Source organism: Passer domesticus, chromosome 1 (assembly GCF_036417665.1).
Source record: "Passer domesticus isolate bPasDom1 chromosome 1, bPasDom1.hap1, whole genome shotgun sequence".
NCBI lineage: Eukaryota > Metazoa > Chordata > Aves > Passeriformes > Passeridae > Passer > Passer domesticus.
Genome location: NC_087474.1, coordinates 141,809,602 through 141,823,329, shown reverse-complemented (window position 1 = coordinate 141,823,329; position 13,728 = coordinate 141,809,602). Strand labels below are relative to the sequence as shown.

General features: G+C 36.9%; 1 protein-coding gene and 1 long non-coding RNA gene across 51 annotated transcripts in view; one reads left to right on the top strand and one right to left on the bottom strand.

The window, feature by feature from the left end:
* The window catches only part of RIMS2 (regulating synaptic membrane exocytosis 2), a 445,064-nt gene that overhangs the window by 52,583 nt on the left and 378,753 nt on the right, over positions 1-13,728 (bottom strand). The gene's annotated exons all lie outside the window — the stretch shown is intronic.
* LOC135289787 (uncharacterized) lies at positions 4,948-8,114 on the top strand. The gene is made up of 4 exons (XR_010352527.1): positions 4,948-5,023; positions 5,311-5,429; positions 6,907-6,984; positions 7,953-8,114. It is a non-coding gene; the product is annotated as an uncharacterized LOC135289787 (long non-coding RNA).

Sequence of the window (13,728 nt, the reverse complement as noted above, 5' to 3'; positions counted from 1 at the left end):
TGCTAGAGCTTTAGTGCTCAGCAAATGTCTCTAGAGCAAATTTTTCTGAGTATAGAAAAAAATATGTACTCCTTTTCCCCTACCTATTGGTAAGGCCTGAAATTGATTTCATAAAAGGAAGGCATTATTTTTTCTTTATGAAGATTTTGCAATACATATTCTGCCAGTAACTTAACTATGGAATTAATGCAGTGCACTCAAAAGCAAATGAAGACTTACAGCTTACCCACAACCCAGAGGGAAAGATAAGAGCTGGTTCATACAGAAGTAGACCTTTACCATTGAAAAATACTGAGTGTACTTCTCAGGGAAGTTACAAGGGAAAATATAAATGAGAGTTTGGATCAGCAGATGGAGAGGCACAAAACAAAACTCAGAGAGCCATAATGGCCTTGCCTGGGCACACAAGCACAAAAGACTGAACGAAGTGGTAACCTGAAAGTTTTTTCCTTCAGTTCTCTTTGTTGTTATGTGCTAGTACTCACTGACTCTCAGTACATTTATCACCAAGGGAGGATTGGGATAGGATGTGGGTAAAGAGGAAGTCAGAGAAATAGTAAAAGAGAATTTGTATTTCTGTGTCTTATTAGCATTATGTTAACTTACATGTCAGATGATAACATCACATGCTGTATTTTTTATTAATTAAAACCTCTAAGAATTCAGTCAAAGAAAACAGATGACACAGAAAACAGTTCTCAGTTTCAATGTTATCTTGTGTGTAAAAATACTAGAGGTGTAGGAAAAACATGGCTGTGAAGAGCTAGTATCTTCAACTTTATCTTAAGCAAAGTTTTACTAAGAATCAGAAAATTCGAGCTCCTTATCCAGTAATGCTATTTTTAATCCAAGTTCTCAAAGGAAATATGATTGATGTGTGCTTTTAGTCAAGTGTCTCTCTTTTCAGTATTTTTAAAATCAGATCAAATTTGACAGAGCAGTGGGAAACTAAAGCTATTTAATTTCTAAAACTGTTTGGAAAACAGATCCCTGGAGAGAGATCTTATGCATGCCTCTTTGGGGAAAGATTGCAGGAGAAGTCATTGAATTTCTCCTAGTGGAACCTCATTTGCAGATACAGGCTGGTGGGGGAAGTAAGTTTTTCATTGCTTGCAGAACAACCTATTTCAATGATCCATTTTCTCAAAAATAATATCCAGAGAATCAGTGAGTTCCTATCCTATAGAAAACAGTAATTAATGCACTGTTTTATAAGTGATATTACCATTCAATAAAGGTCCTATGTCATCAGTGGAAACAGAAATATTTTGCATTTTAATATAAAGATTACACAGAAGAGAGAGTCACCATTTCCTGAGTTGAATGTGCCTTTGAGACACCTTTTTTTGTGTCCTTTCCAAGATGTATAGTTCTATTTAAGTGGAATGTATTACAATAGTTGCCCTTATTAAAGAAATCAGTGTCCTTAAAGAGGCTGGTCACTACAGTTTCGCTGTGCAGTTTTCTAGGAAAGTGTTATGAATTACTAAAGTTTGCTGCTTGGCTGCTGTCTAAAGGCTTCTGTACCACAAAATGTTTTGCTGTGTACTCCTGCCAGTAATGATGCAGACTTCAGTCAGACACCTTCTCTTGGCCATCTTTTTGAGAAAAGTAGGAAAGGGAATTTAAATGAGAAGGAAGGGATTTAGATTTAAGTGGATATACCAAATATTAGTACGAATGGCTGATACTAAAAATTCATTCACAAACCTCTATTTTTTTTTGCCCAGTAGAGCTCTAAAACTATTTTCTTCTATTAAAGGCTTGGGAGTTTTCCCTTTCTCTAAAAGCAGCAGAGAAGACATCTTTGCTACAGTCCTAACCAGCAAAAAACCCTTGGAGAAAGCCATCCCATAGCATGGACTTTGTTTTTTTGCAATTCCTCTCTTGGCAAAAAAAACATTGAGAAATACATACTAGGAGAGTTATGAGTAGTTTATAGTGCCTCAAAATAAATCCAGAGTGGTCATGAGCACTTCCTTCATCAGCACTGTGAATCCTTTCTGGCCATCCAAGCCCTCATTCACTAATTTTTCTTGGCAGATACTTGATACCCTCTCCAGTAGAAACCATCCTTCTACCCAGCCTGCCTTTTGGCAGTGCCACAAATGGATCATTCTCAGAAAAACTGGGTGTTTTATGTCAGATGTGGTTCCTTTCTGAGCTAATAGAAAGGTTGACTTCAGAGTAAAATTTAGAGAGTAAACCATACAACCTTCTTCCTTAACAGGAAACAGAAATTACTGGAAGTTTTCTTTATATGTACATATACACGAATCTAATCTCACACACATCCAGTTAAATGTGTTCAACAGTATTTTAAAACAGACATTATATAAAAGCAATTTATGAAATTGTATGTGTCAATGAATAGATATGCAGTAAAAATAGGGTTCTCAAGGTGTCTTATAAGATAATAATAATTTTTAATACATCCTCACCAAAGAGAATATTCAGCCAGATGCAGAGGGGGTAGAATAAAATAAAGGGGGAAATAAAGTCCAAAAAATCCTAGTCCAAATAATATGTGCATAATGACATAATAATACCATTATTAGAACAAAAAGAAGAACAAAATCAGCACACAACCCCAGCTATGTGGCAGCCCACAGCCTACAGCAAGAGCAGAGTGAAGGTGGCAGCCAGGCTGTTTCCTTTGGCTTAACAGCACTAAACTATGAACAAGAGCAGGATAAAGGGCAAAGCTCACACAGGAACATTGCTTTCTGCACTATCCCAAAACCCAGCAAACCTCTTGAGGAAACCAAGAGCTGTAGGCAGGTCTTATTGTAAATATGTTTTCAGACACTTCAGTTTTCCAGTGAAAAAAGGAAAAGGAAAGATGCATAAATTTTAGAGGAATACATTCTCAAAGATAAAGAAGAAAGTTCTTTAAAAAAAAACACAAGAGAAAAATAAGACATTAGAAAAGAAATTACAGTAAGATATCTATATATATTTGTAATTTAAAGCCAATGGTGAAGTATGAGACTCCTAGCCATGAAATAGTATTCTTAAAAATATACTATGTTAGCCAGCTGAGGAGAGTCAGACTGACAGACACCTGTGATGTCAAAGGTATTCTAAGTTTGCTGATGACACTAGATTAGGAGGTGCTCCTGACTCCCTTGAACGCAGAAGGCTCAACAGAGAGACTTTGACAAATCAGAGGTCTTGGAAATCACCAACCATATGAAGTTTAGCAAAGACAAGTGCTGGAATCTGCACCTGGGATGGGGATTGTACATACAGACTGGGAAACAAGAGTCTGGAGACTGGCACCACAAAAAGGGACCTGGGAGTCACAGACAAGTTGGCCATGAGCCAGCAGTGCTCTCGCAGCCAGGAGGGCCAAGAGTGTCCTGGGGGCACCAGGCACAGCACCACCAGCTGGGCAAGGGAGGGGATTGTCCTGCTCTGCTCTGCACTGGGCAGCCTCACCTCCAGTGCTGGGGGCAGTTTTGGGCACCACAAAATAAGAAAGATACAAAGGCATCGGAGAGCACCCAAACAATGGCAATGAACACGGTGAAGGGCCTTGAGGAGAAGCCATATGAGAAGCAGATCAGGTTACTTGGTGTGTTCACTCCAGAGAAGAGGAGACTGAGAGGAGAACTCCTTGCAATCTGGAGCTTCCTTGCAAGGGGAAGAGGAGAGGGAGACACTGATCTCTTCTCTGTGGTCCCTCAGTGACAGGACCTGAGGGAATGGCCTGAAGCTGTGTCAGGGGAGCTTTAGGTTGGATATTATAAAAACGTTCTTCACCCAGAGGCTGGTTGGGCACTGGAACAGCTCCCCAGGGAAATGGTCATAGCGCCAAGCCTGACAGAGTCCAAGAAGTGTTTGGATAATGCTCTCAGACACATGGTGTGAATCTTGGAGGTGTTCTGTGCAGGGCCAGGAGTTCGACTTTGATGATTGCTTTGGGTGCCTTCCAGCTCAGGAGATTCTATGATTATGTTAAATTTAATATGGTCCTTGTATCTAATGAAGAGTTCTGAGCTGCACCTAGAGCAGTTAATCAAATGTGTTAGGCCTGTTCTCTGGCCTTGACAGTCTGCATACACACAGCAGGCTAGCTTACACTAGCTTACATCCTTCCCAAAACAGGGTTTTATCAGGCATCCTGCCTGGAGGAAACGGACCCCAATTTATGCCATCTCCCGAATTGTCCCTGATCCGAATCAGGGGCACCTTTTCAGTGTGTCCAGCACAAACCTATGCCAAAGAGAACACAAGCTGTTCAAACAATACAGATGATCAAGACCATGTCCTGGCCCAATTTTGCTTGCTGGTCTAGACGTAGCCTTAAATTCCTTGATGAGATTAGAAATCTCAGTTTTCAAATTATGATATTCAACAGCTCAATTCTGGCCCATAAGCTTTTTCTGAATGCTTTTAAAGAAAAACAGTAAGCAACTATAAAACTGTTGTTCAAACACAGCCTTCTGGAATTGCAGTGTTAAGGTTTTGGATTTCTTAAAGGCATTAATCTTTGCTGTCTTTTGCAGAGACTCACCTGTTTTCAAAACCAAGAGTGTAATTACTGTCTGGAAAAAAATGTCCTTTCAAAGTCTCCCAGACTCTTACTAGGGCAGATAATCAGAAGTGATCTGATTGCTCTCTCCAGTCTGTCAATACTTATACTGAATTACAAAAACATTAGAAAACACTGCCAGAGAAACTTTCAAAAAACAATGCTTAGAATTGTCTGCTTTGAAAACAGTTCTTTCTGGGATTTTTGCATAGCCAGAGAGGAATTCCATAAAGTGCCTAAGGAAACCTTCACAGAAGAGAAGCAGAGAAATAGGTTTTACATGATCTTTGATTTAGTCTTGGTATCTGCTGCTTTAGGCAGAACATTTCCTTGATATCTGACCAAGATGGAAAGAAACTCTTTGTGAGGTTTGGGATAAGGAGAGGGATGATTTCACAATACAAAAGAATCCTGTCCTAAAGGCAGTGAAACTGACCTGAAGCCACTTCACGTGGGACAGTATATGGCTTATAATTCTTGCACTGGGTAAGATGGACTGCTCTGTGGGCAAATGTTCTAGATCCTAAACAGGTTCCAGATAAAAACTTGGTTTACTCAATATTTTTGGATGCTAAGTAGTAAAAAAGAAGTCAGAAACTTCATCCTACCTCTCTCATTTTCTGATGGACTTAACAATCTTACAAGAAAATACTATTTTTAGAATAATTCGTTACTATTTTTGGCTGTTATATTTTCCACGAAGCAGGTGCAGACACATAAAATGCTCATTGTAACATATGTACTAAATGGAAAATTTTGTCCTGTTGCCATAGGTAAAAACCTGCAGTCTTTGGCTGCAGTTTTTGAATTAGTTGCAGAGTTGGAAGGCATTGTGGTCAGATTCCTGTCTACAGGAACAGAAATATTTTCTAAAAACTGGCTGATTCATACAGTAAGTGCCAAATCTTACCAAGAATCCTTTGTTTAGGCCAGAAAACAACAACAACAACAAACAAACAAAAAAAAAAAAAAAACTCTCCCCAAAACATAAACTAAAAACCCCACACTGATATCACAATCCATCTGCCAGCTCAAAATAAGTTCCAGTGACAGAAACCCCAAAGCTGCCACACAGCTTCATCTTCTCTCTTCCCTAACCTTCTAAGTTCTGCAGTAGTGAGGTACTGCTAAAGAAAGATTTATAAATCTTTAGGGTCTTTTAAATGAGGCCCTGGCTCTGAACCACACCAGACTGTGGCAGAAAGCAGCACAGAGAGCAGTACAGAATCCTTATACCCAGTGACTTTGTAATCACTAACCAAATACAAAGAATATAACTTATTCTACAAAGACTAAGATCTTATCTGTTTCAGTGACTGATAAACCAAAATTGTTATGAAAAACTTAATTTTTTTCACTTATCAATGAATACACTTGAAATTAAATGAAAACCAGTGTTATGAAGCACAGGCATTTTTCCAATCTACAATGCTGTTAACACTTTTAAATGTGAAGGAGAAGATACCAATACAATCCATTGTACTGTATGTTGTTGGTAGGATTTTTGAGGATGCTGTTTGTATTTTTCAGTCATCTTTACACCAGTATTGGAAATCACAACTTGTAATCTCATTGCTCTGCCATAAACATATGCATCAGAGGATCAGATTTACGCAAGTCATTTGGCAGACCTCTTTATTTCTTTATTTCAAAGTCAAAGCAAAATGAATGTTATTGCTTTCCAGCTTAGTTCTCTGTTAATAATGATCCCTAATGAAAATAAGGCATCCATAGTAGTGAAAATCCATGTTGCCAACTGTGTAGTACAGCTGAGGGCTGCAATGTCCCAGGGAAAGGATTTTAGCAATTTTTCAGTTGTTGTAAAATATATTTTCTAATATATGTCTCCTGTGAGACTGGGAGACCCACTGAAGACTTTGTTTACTGCTTTTTACAAGCAGGAGATGAATTTTAATGCCGTTCTTAGTAGACTTGTTAACACAATCAGAGATGCTCTTATTTCATTAATTTACTGAAGAAATTTAACAAAACCAGCATTATGGGGACAGCTGTGATGTAGGAAATAACATTTCCATGGGAACAATGCTTCCGGCCAATACTTGTACTCGTCTGCCAATTCTCATCCAAGAGAGACACTGCAGGTTCAAAATTGTAATGACTTAATCTCTGGAGATCCACTTAGTCAAAAATTATTCTATTAACTTATTGGTGGTATAAATCTCTAATAGCTACTGGACTGACTTGATTGTTAGGTTTATTTTATTGAAATTGTAACAAGAAAGTTGGGGGGAAAAACAGAACAGTGTTTATAATCTATTTTGTTTTGTGTATTGCTATTAAAATAAAACTAGTGGTCAAATCTCCAATATAAGTAGCAATATTTTGGTATGAAATATCTTTTTTCAAAGGTCTCTTCCATTACATATCAGGAATATCTCATCTGCTACAGTACATAGGTTGACTTGAGCTGTATTTCCCCCTTTCTGGTGAGTGTAAAGCTGTCCACACTATTATTATAAATTAATGGAAGTATTCCATGCCATCTCAAGCAAAATTTATTCAAATATGAACAAATAGCAAAATCATTTGGTGTCAGGGCATTAGATTATTTGCAAATCATAGCCAAAGAAAATGAATGATGAAGAAAAAACACTGTAACAGCTAGCTGTTTCCAAATAGTAGCAGCTGAATTATACACAGAGCTTCAGAGATTTTTCATAAAATTTCTCACTTCTCTGATAGAATAATTTGATATTTTTAAAAATAAGAATACAGTCGATATTTTGTGGTAATTTAAATTACAATTATAATGAAGATTATATTAATATTCATCTAGTGTTAATAAATTTTCAAGTTTTCCTCTTACAGAAAAGCTTTATTACCCTGCTAACAGTAATGAATCTGTGATGAAATCCCTTTCTTTGATACAGTGAACTAAACCAGTCATTTACTCCATGTGGATGCAAAAAAAGTCTAGCAAGAAAATTAGCTGAGGTCTAGAAGTCTTGCATTAGTCAGCTGTCATATTCAGTGGTAATAAAATAAGTCCATATGAGCTCTGAAGCTTTGGCAATAAAGGACATTGCAGTCAAAGACTGAGTGAACTTTGAATAACATCCAAATTCTTTGAGCTTAGAAAGCATCTTCTTTAACCCAGCCTGGCAAAGAAGTTTGTAAAAGTTTGCAAAACAGTTTGTAAAAGCTGGGTACCAACTAGCTTGTTAAATTAAAATTGATCATGAGCAACCTGATTTAATTGAGACTGTTCTCTGGCAGAAACATGCCTTGCATGTACTTAATCTGAGAGTTAAATGTTGTGTGCCTGTTCAAACCTGGTGTTTATATAGTCTTCCAACAGGGAGGGAGGAGAGGGCCCAGTTTTCTGTATTTATACTGCTGTGTCACAATCTACACTGCAAACTTGCTTAGTGCTGATCAGTGTTGTTTCTTCAAGGGCTGAATAGAGCTCTATGAAATGGAAAGCAAGCAGTGAATTGCTAAACCAGACATTAAATCCAGTATGTGTCCCAGACCTCAAATCACTAGAGAAATAATGGAAAATCGAGTCAGGAAAGTGAGAAAAATGTCAGACCTGAAGGCTGAAATGCTCAAAAATATACAGGTAAGAGACATCATGTTTTGCCTGAAGGTAAGAAGTACCATGGTTTATCATCTTGATAAACTGAAATTGCTGTGAGGGAGATTTACTTATTTAGAAAACTCACTGACAGAAAACTTTGTAAGATAGACATAGGGGAACTAGACAGGATGCACTACTGAGATTACATTAAGAGAAAAGTCACATAATACAGAGGGAAGAGCACAATGTCTTGAAAGGGCTTTATTTAAATAAATTGCTGTCAGAAATATGGATCTCACTATAGCTGCATCTATACTTCACTCATGAAAGACTGTATTTCTTTGATTAGTACTGCACAAAGGGAATATGCTCAGGCTCATTTTAATGCTTATGTGCCTGTATCTGGCAGTGGCTGTCTAAAGAATAAAACAACTCTAACATTTCCTTCATCCTTGTGAATGCAGGTTGCTTGAGGACTCTGAAAAATCAGGGTCATAATAGGCACTGCTAACATCTCCAAAACTCATAGCATGTCTCTGAATTGATCTTCTGGGACTGAGAACTAAATGGACACGAGCAAGAGATCTGAAGCCGTAATTACTTCAACCAAAGAGACATTATCTGGGACATCATGATCTTGCCTGTCTGACTTCTGTCACTTTGACAAAATGACTTTGAGTCACTTTTGGTCTCTGGGGGAAATTATAAAAGCATACAGAAAACTTAAGACCATCATAAAAAAGAAAATATGAGGAAAGGTGTCTCACATCTTTCTGAACACGAGCCTGAAACCTTTGTTTTTCTGAGCTGGAGAAGGCAGGTCTATGACCAAATGTCCCTGCTGAGACAATGTGTACATGGCACACCATGTACACATTTTTTTTACCTTGGGCCTCCATAGGAATCGTGTTTATGTTACGGCTATCTGGGAAGTGCTGGGCTCCCAGTGGTATTTGTAAGGAAGTTTGATTTCCTTCTAGGGTTACCTGATAACACATCTCCCAGCTTGTTTAGCTAGCACCTTATGGACTTTAGGAGAAGTACGACCATAAAACAGGCGCAGTGAAATTACTGAAAATGTTAAGATGTTTGGACAAAAACCATTAAAAACAGATATATGGGCAATGCCCAACCACTGGAGCATTATCTTTCCATAGCTATTAAACACACACTGGGCCCCTTATCCTTAGTTAAATAAGCACTTGCTAGATGGGCCTGGCAGTGTGTTTCAAAGGCAATAGCACAAATTCAGCAACTGCGTTTTAGAAATACTTCTAAGAAGTAACATGAAGGAGTTTATGTTTGCTTCTTAGAAGGCTAAGTGATAAGCTTCTTAATAGTTTTTAAGGAACTACATTTTTAGCAATATGTATTAGTTTTACAGAACCTTGTCACTCTTCTATTAAAATAATACTCAGGTAAAAAGAGTGAAAACATGCATCACTAAGGCAGAGCCATATCTGTCCAATCATAATGTCCAAAAAAGAAAAGCCTTATAAACCTTAATATTCAAACCCTTGTTTTTATATGTTTCTACACCACTTTTTGCTGTTGCTATTCTTGTCACCAGATCTGTTCTGCTCAATTCTGTACAAATAAAGATAAAAAAATCTGTCTATTAAAAACCTTGTGATTTAATCTAGCTTTAAATATTTTTAGAAAATTAATCTTTTTATAACACACTTAAAAGTGCAAAAACTAATTTCAACATTTATATTTGCTTCAAACCCTAATTTTAATTTTTTCCTACACCTCTGCTTCCTTGAATGTCTACAGGGCTTTCTCCCTGCATTTCTGGTGGTTTTGTTTAAACTACTGATGCACAGTTTTTAAATAAACTTTAGTAACAGGAGTGCATCAGCGCTTTATGGAGCACAGGTCAAAGCTGGCACAACAGAGGTAAAAGTGCAGGCTTCATTTCATGGAGAGGGAAGCAGTCTCAAAGATATTGCATTGCAGTCAAAATAAAAATGTCTGAGTTCCCTGCTGGATGCCTTATATCAAAGCTGCAGACTGTTTCAAATGACTTATTTTTACTGTTCACCTGTTACTAATGTGTACTTCCAAATTCATTAATTTATTATATCCCAGTGTATCAAAATGAATTTACTAACTGTAAAGGAGCTTATATTTACTTGTATTTACTCCAAAGTAACAGGAAAAAATAAGTCTCCAAGGGTTCTATAGACAGTGACAAATAACTTAGAAACAGGTGACTTTACTAGATTTCTTAAATTATTTTTATTCTATTCTCAGTACAGATTTCATTACAAATATATTTGTTCATATAATTCTGTTTGGAGCCATTGATCTTCTGCATGTTTTTCCATAATATTTTTCTGGAAGCTACAGATAATTTCCTTCTAAATGTCACCTATGAAAATGTAAAAAACCAAATGGCCAAATTATTGTCCATGTGTGTTGGTACAGACCCAGCAGCTCTATTAATTTATAGGTTTTGAATATTTGCCTTTCTGCAGAAAATTAAAGACAAAAATCTTACATTAAAAAGTAGTGGCTTTGAATGTATGCTTAAAATGGGCAAAAGTTTTTTCATAAATTCCTAACAGATTCCACCCAGATCAATAATACTAGGAAAATTTTACTGGAAAAACCTTTTTTTTTTGAGTCCTCTATTTTTAAAGACACAGACTGGCAATATGTAAGCAGCTCTGCTTATCTAGTCCCCAGTGCAGAAGAGTTATGTTAGAGAGACACAAAACAAAGTTGCTGCTTCTTGTGGAAGGACACAGTGCATCACACCTGCCCCAATTGCCTGGATAATGCAACATTTTGCAGCTGAAAAGAGCTGGTGAACATTGTACTGCAACCTGCCATTCTCATCCCAGGAATGGCAAGATCACTTTGTTGTCATGTTGAAAAAGTTGAAAATGGCCAACATCTTCTGTTGAGAGCTGCAGGAAACTGCATGCTGGCAAGCTTTCCCAAAAAACCAACATGAACATTGACATAACTGGACCCAGGTTCTCCCTCCTTCCATGGCAGAAGGCTCACTTGGGTGAACCTTATCTATCTATCTATCTATCTATCTATCTATCTATCTATCTATCTATCTCATCTATCTCTGTTGGAACCACAGACTACCTGTACTGCAATTCTGCTGAAAGATTGACCATGCAGTGGGGAAAGAGTCTCAGGCTGCCATTTTCTCTTCCAAACATGTGGCCTGTTTGGCTACAAAGCTTATATAAAATTAACTTCTTTCATCTAGTAGGGCAGTTGAAGCAGTCATTGAAATACTTTCAGAATAGCTTTAAGAAACAAAACAGCACATACACATTGAAAATGGATTCTTAGTGTCTGTTGTCTATTGTAAAATTTTTTATATTTTTACCAGAATAAAGACTTTCAAAACCATTACTGGCTTCCATCCTGTGAAGGAGCTTGCAAAGACTGCATTGACATGCTTTTTCTTCCAGAAAAATATTACTTTTAACTGTTAATAGCTGCAGTCACAGTGGAAGGGTCATAAAACTGAAATACTAAAATTACAATTTAATGAAAAACTAAGGAACAAATACTCATCAGGAATCAGTTTTAAAGCCTACAAATTAAATTCTCTAAAGTATTATCTTTACTGAATGAACTAGAACTAGAAAGTAAAATTGAAATTAACCTCTGTACCTAACAATGGAAGGGGCACAAAAAGCATCAAGAACCTTTAGAAAGAGATACAGTTTTGCATCTGAAGAAATAAGTTAGTTAAAGCCTTACATTGCACTCTGTTTTTTGAATGTTTAAGTGCTCTACAAAATTACATCCCAGCTGAATTTTTCCACTACAAATTTTCCTTTCTTGCTTGTGTCATCTTCTTAGTTAGCCAGATCTATTTGTTATATAATCTTTTAGAATTCACTTTCTTTTCTCAAACAGGATATCACTAATTCCTTCCAAATACATAGCAAAACTTGGTGACTTGCACATGCTTTTTGTTCCCATCTCTGCCCTCTCTGTCCACCCACACAGACAATTTCTTTGTCCACTCTCTTTCACCATTTCAAATGACAGATACTGCAGAGCTTTTCTCCAGCCCTGGCAATTTACCCAATAACCCCTTCCAGGATACTAGAGAAGAGGTAAGTTTCATAGCCTTTCTATTTGGTTGTCTCATCTTCCTCCACATACCAGTAAAAAGTTGCACTCTCTTTTATACAGTTGTACATAATTCATCCTTATTTCCTAGTATCTTGATACTTGTTCCTAATCATATATATCATCTCTCATTCAAGACTGAAAGATCAACTCCTGATCATCCAACTTGCCCCTCATGCTCTTGATATATTTTTAGCAAGCACCTCATGTTTTGTCCTCATTGTTTTGAATGTTTGAAAACAGCTCTCAAGAAACATTCATAAAGATATCTTATTTTGTCTACTCAATTATCCTCTTAGCATTTATTCTCTGTTGTTAAGATGTCCCCAACACTGTGTTGTATCTATCTCCTGTAGAACATCTCTTTTTTCTTCCGTGTTTCCCTCTCTGGACTCATATGTTATTTCATGAATTAGACTCTGTGCGCTTGGAAAAGAAGTTTTATTTTTCTACTGTATTTCAACAGTGAAATCCTGCTCTGTCATTACATTTGCTGTGTACTCACATGGTAAAACAAAACTATTGTGACTATCAGAATTAATGCTCGGGATTGATATTTAAAAAAATATTAAGACGGGATAAAATTTAGGGCAATCTTAAACAGATTACCTTCAATAAAAAGAATTAATGATCAAAGACTATATCTAAAAAGGTTTTATTTTTGGCCCTGAGATTATCAAGGAGATGGAGTAAGAAAAAAAGTTAGTGAACTCTATACAATAAATACTCAACAGCAAAGCTTGAGCCACCCTTTGCTTGCTAACGTGTACTGCAGAGAAAGAACAGAATTACGATTTCCCTACATGTCAAGCATATGCCAAAGTTTAGTTTTACAAAGTTTAATTAAGGCAAAATCTGATGCTGCAACTATTTCTGCCAAAAAATTTAACTGATTTGATGTACCCCAGTGCTCCAAAAGCAAAATGCCTTTTATTGTGCCAAGGTACTCTTTGAAATAGGCATGGGATGAATTAGTGATGTACGTCTGTGTTTACAGTCATTTCAACCCACCCATGATCTCAGCAGATTGAAGACCTTAGTGGGACTATTACCATTACTCCTGAAGTACATAAACACAGTAACATCAAGAGGTATGAGGTATCCTTAACAAGGTAATTTTTGATGATGGAGTGATTGTGAGCAGCCCCTGCATTCCACAGTGCCCAGAGGAAAGGTGGCTGCTGTCCAACTACAGATGCACCTCTGAAGTAAAAAACATCTTGAAAACTCCCATCTGCAATATAACTTTCCTTGATGCCCAAGATGTCAAGAACTACATGATAATTTATTACTATTCTATCAAGGAAGAACTGGCTGCCTTTGTTCTGCTGGGTCTCTCAAATATCTATTGATATTTTCAATTGATATATTTGGTTACTTTTAATATTTGTGGTGTCTGAAAACATTATTTTTTGGAAACTGAAGTCATTACCTTATCTTAAAAATTTCCAAGTGTCTGTTATTTTAAAAATTGACAGAGAAATGAGCAGAAGGCACTGAATTCTCAAAAATGCTGACAAGAGATCCTTCCTTCAGG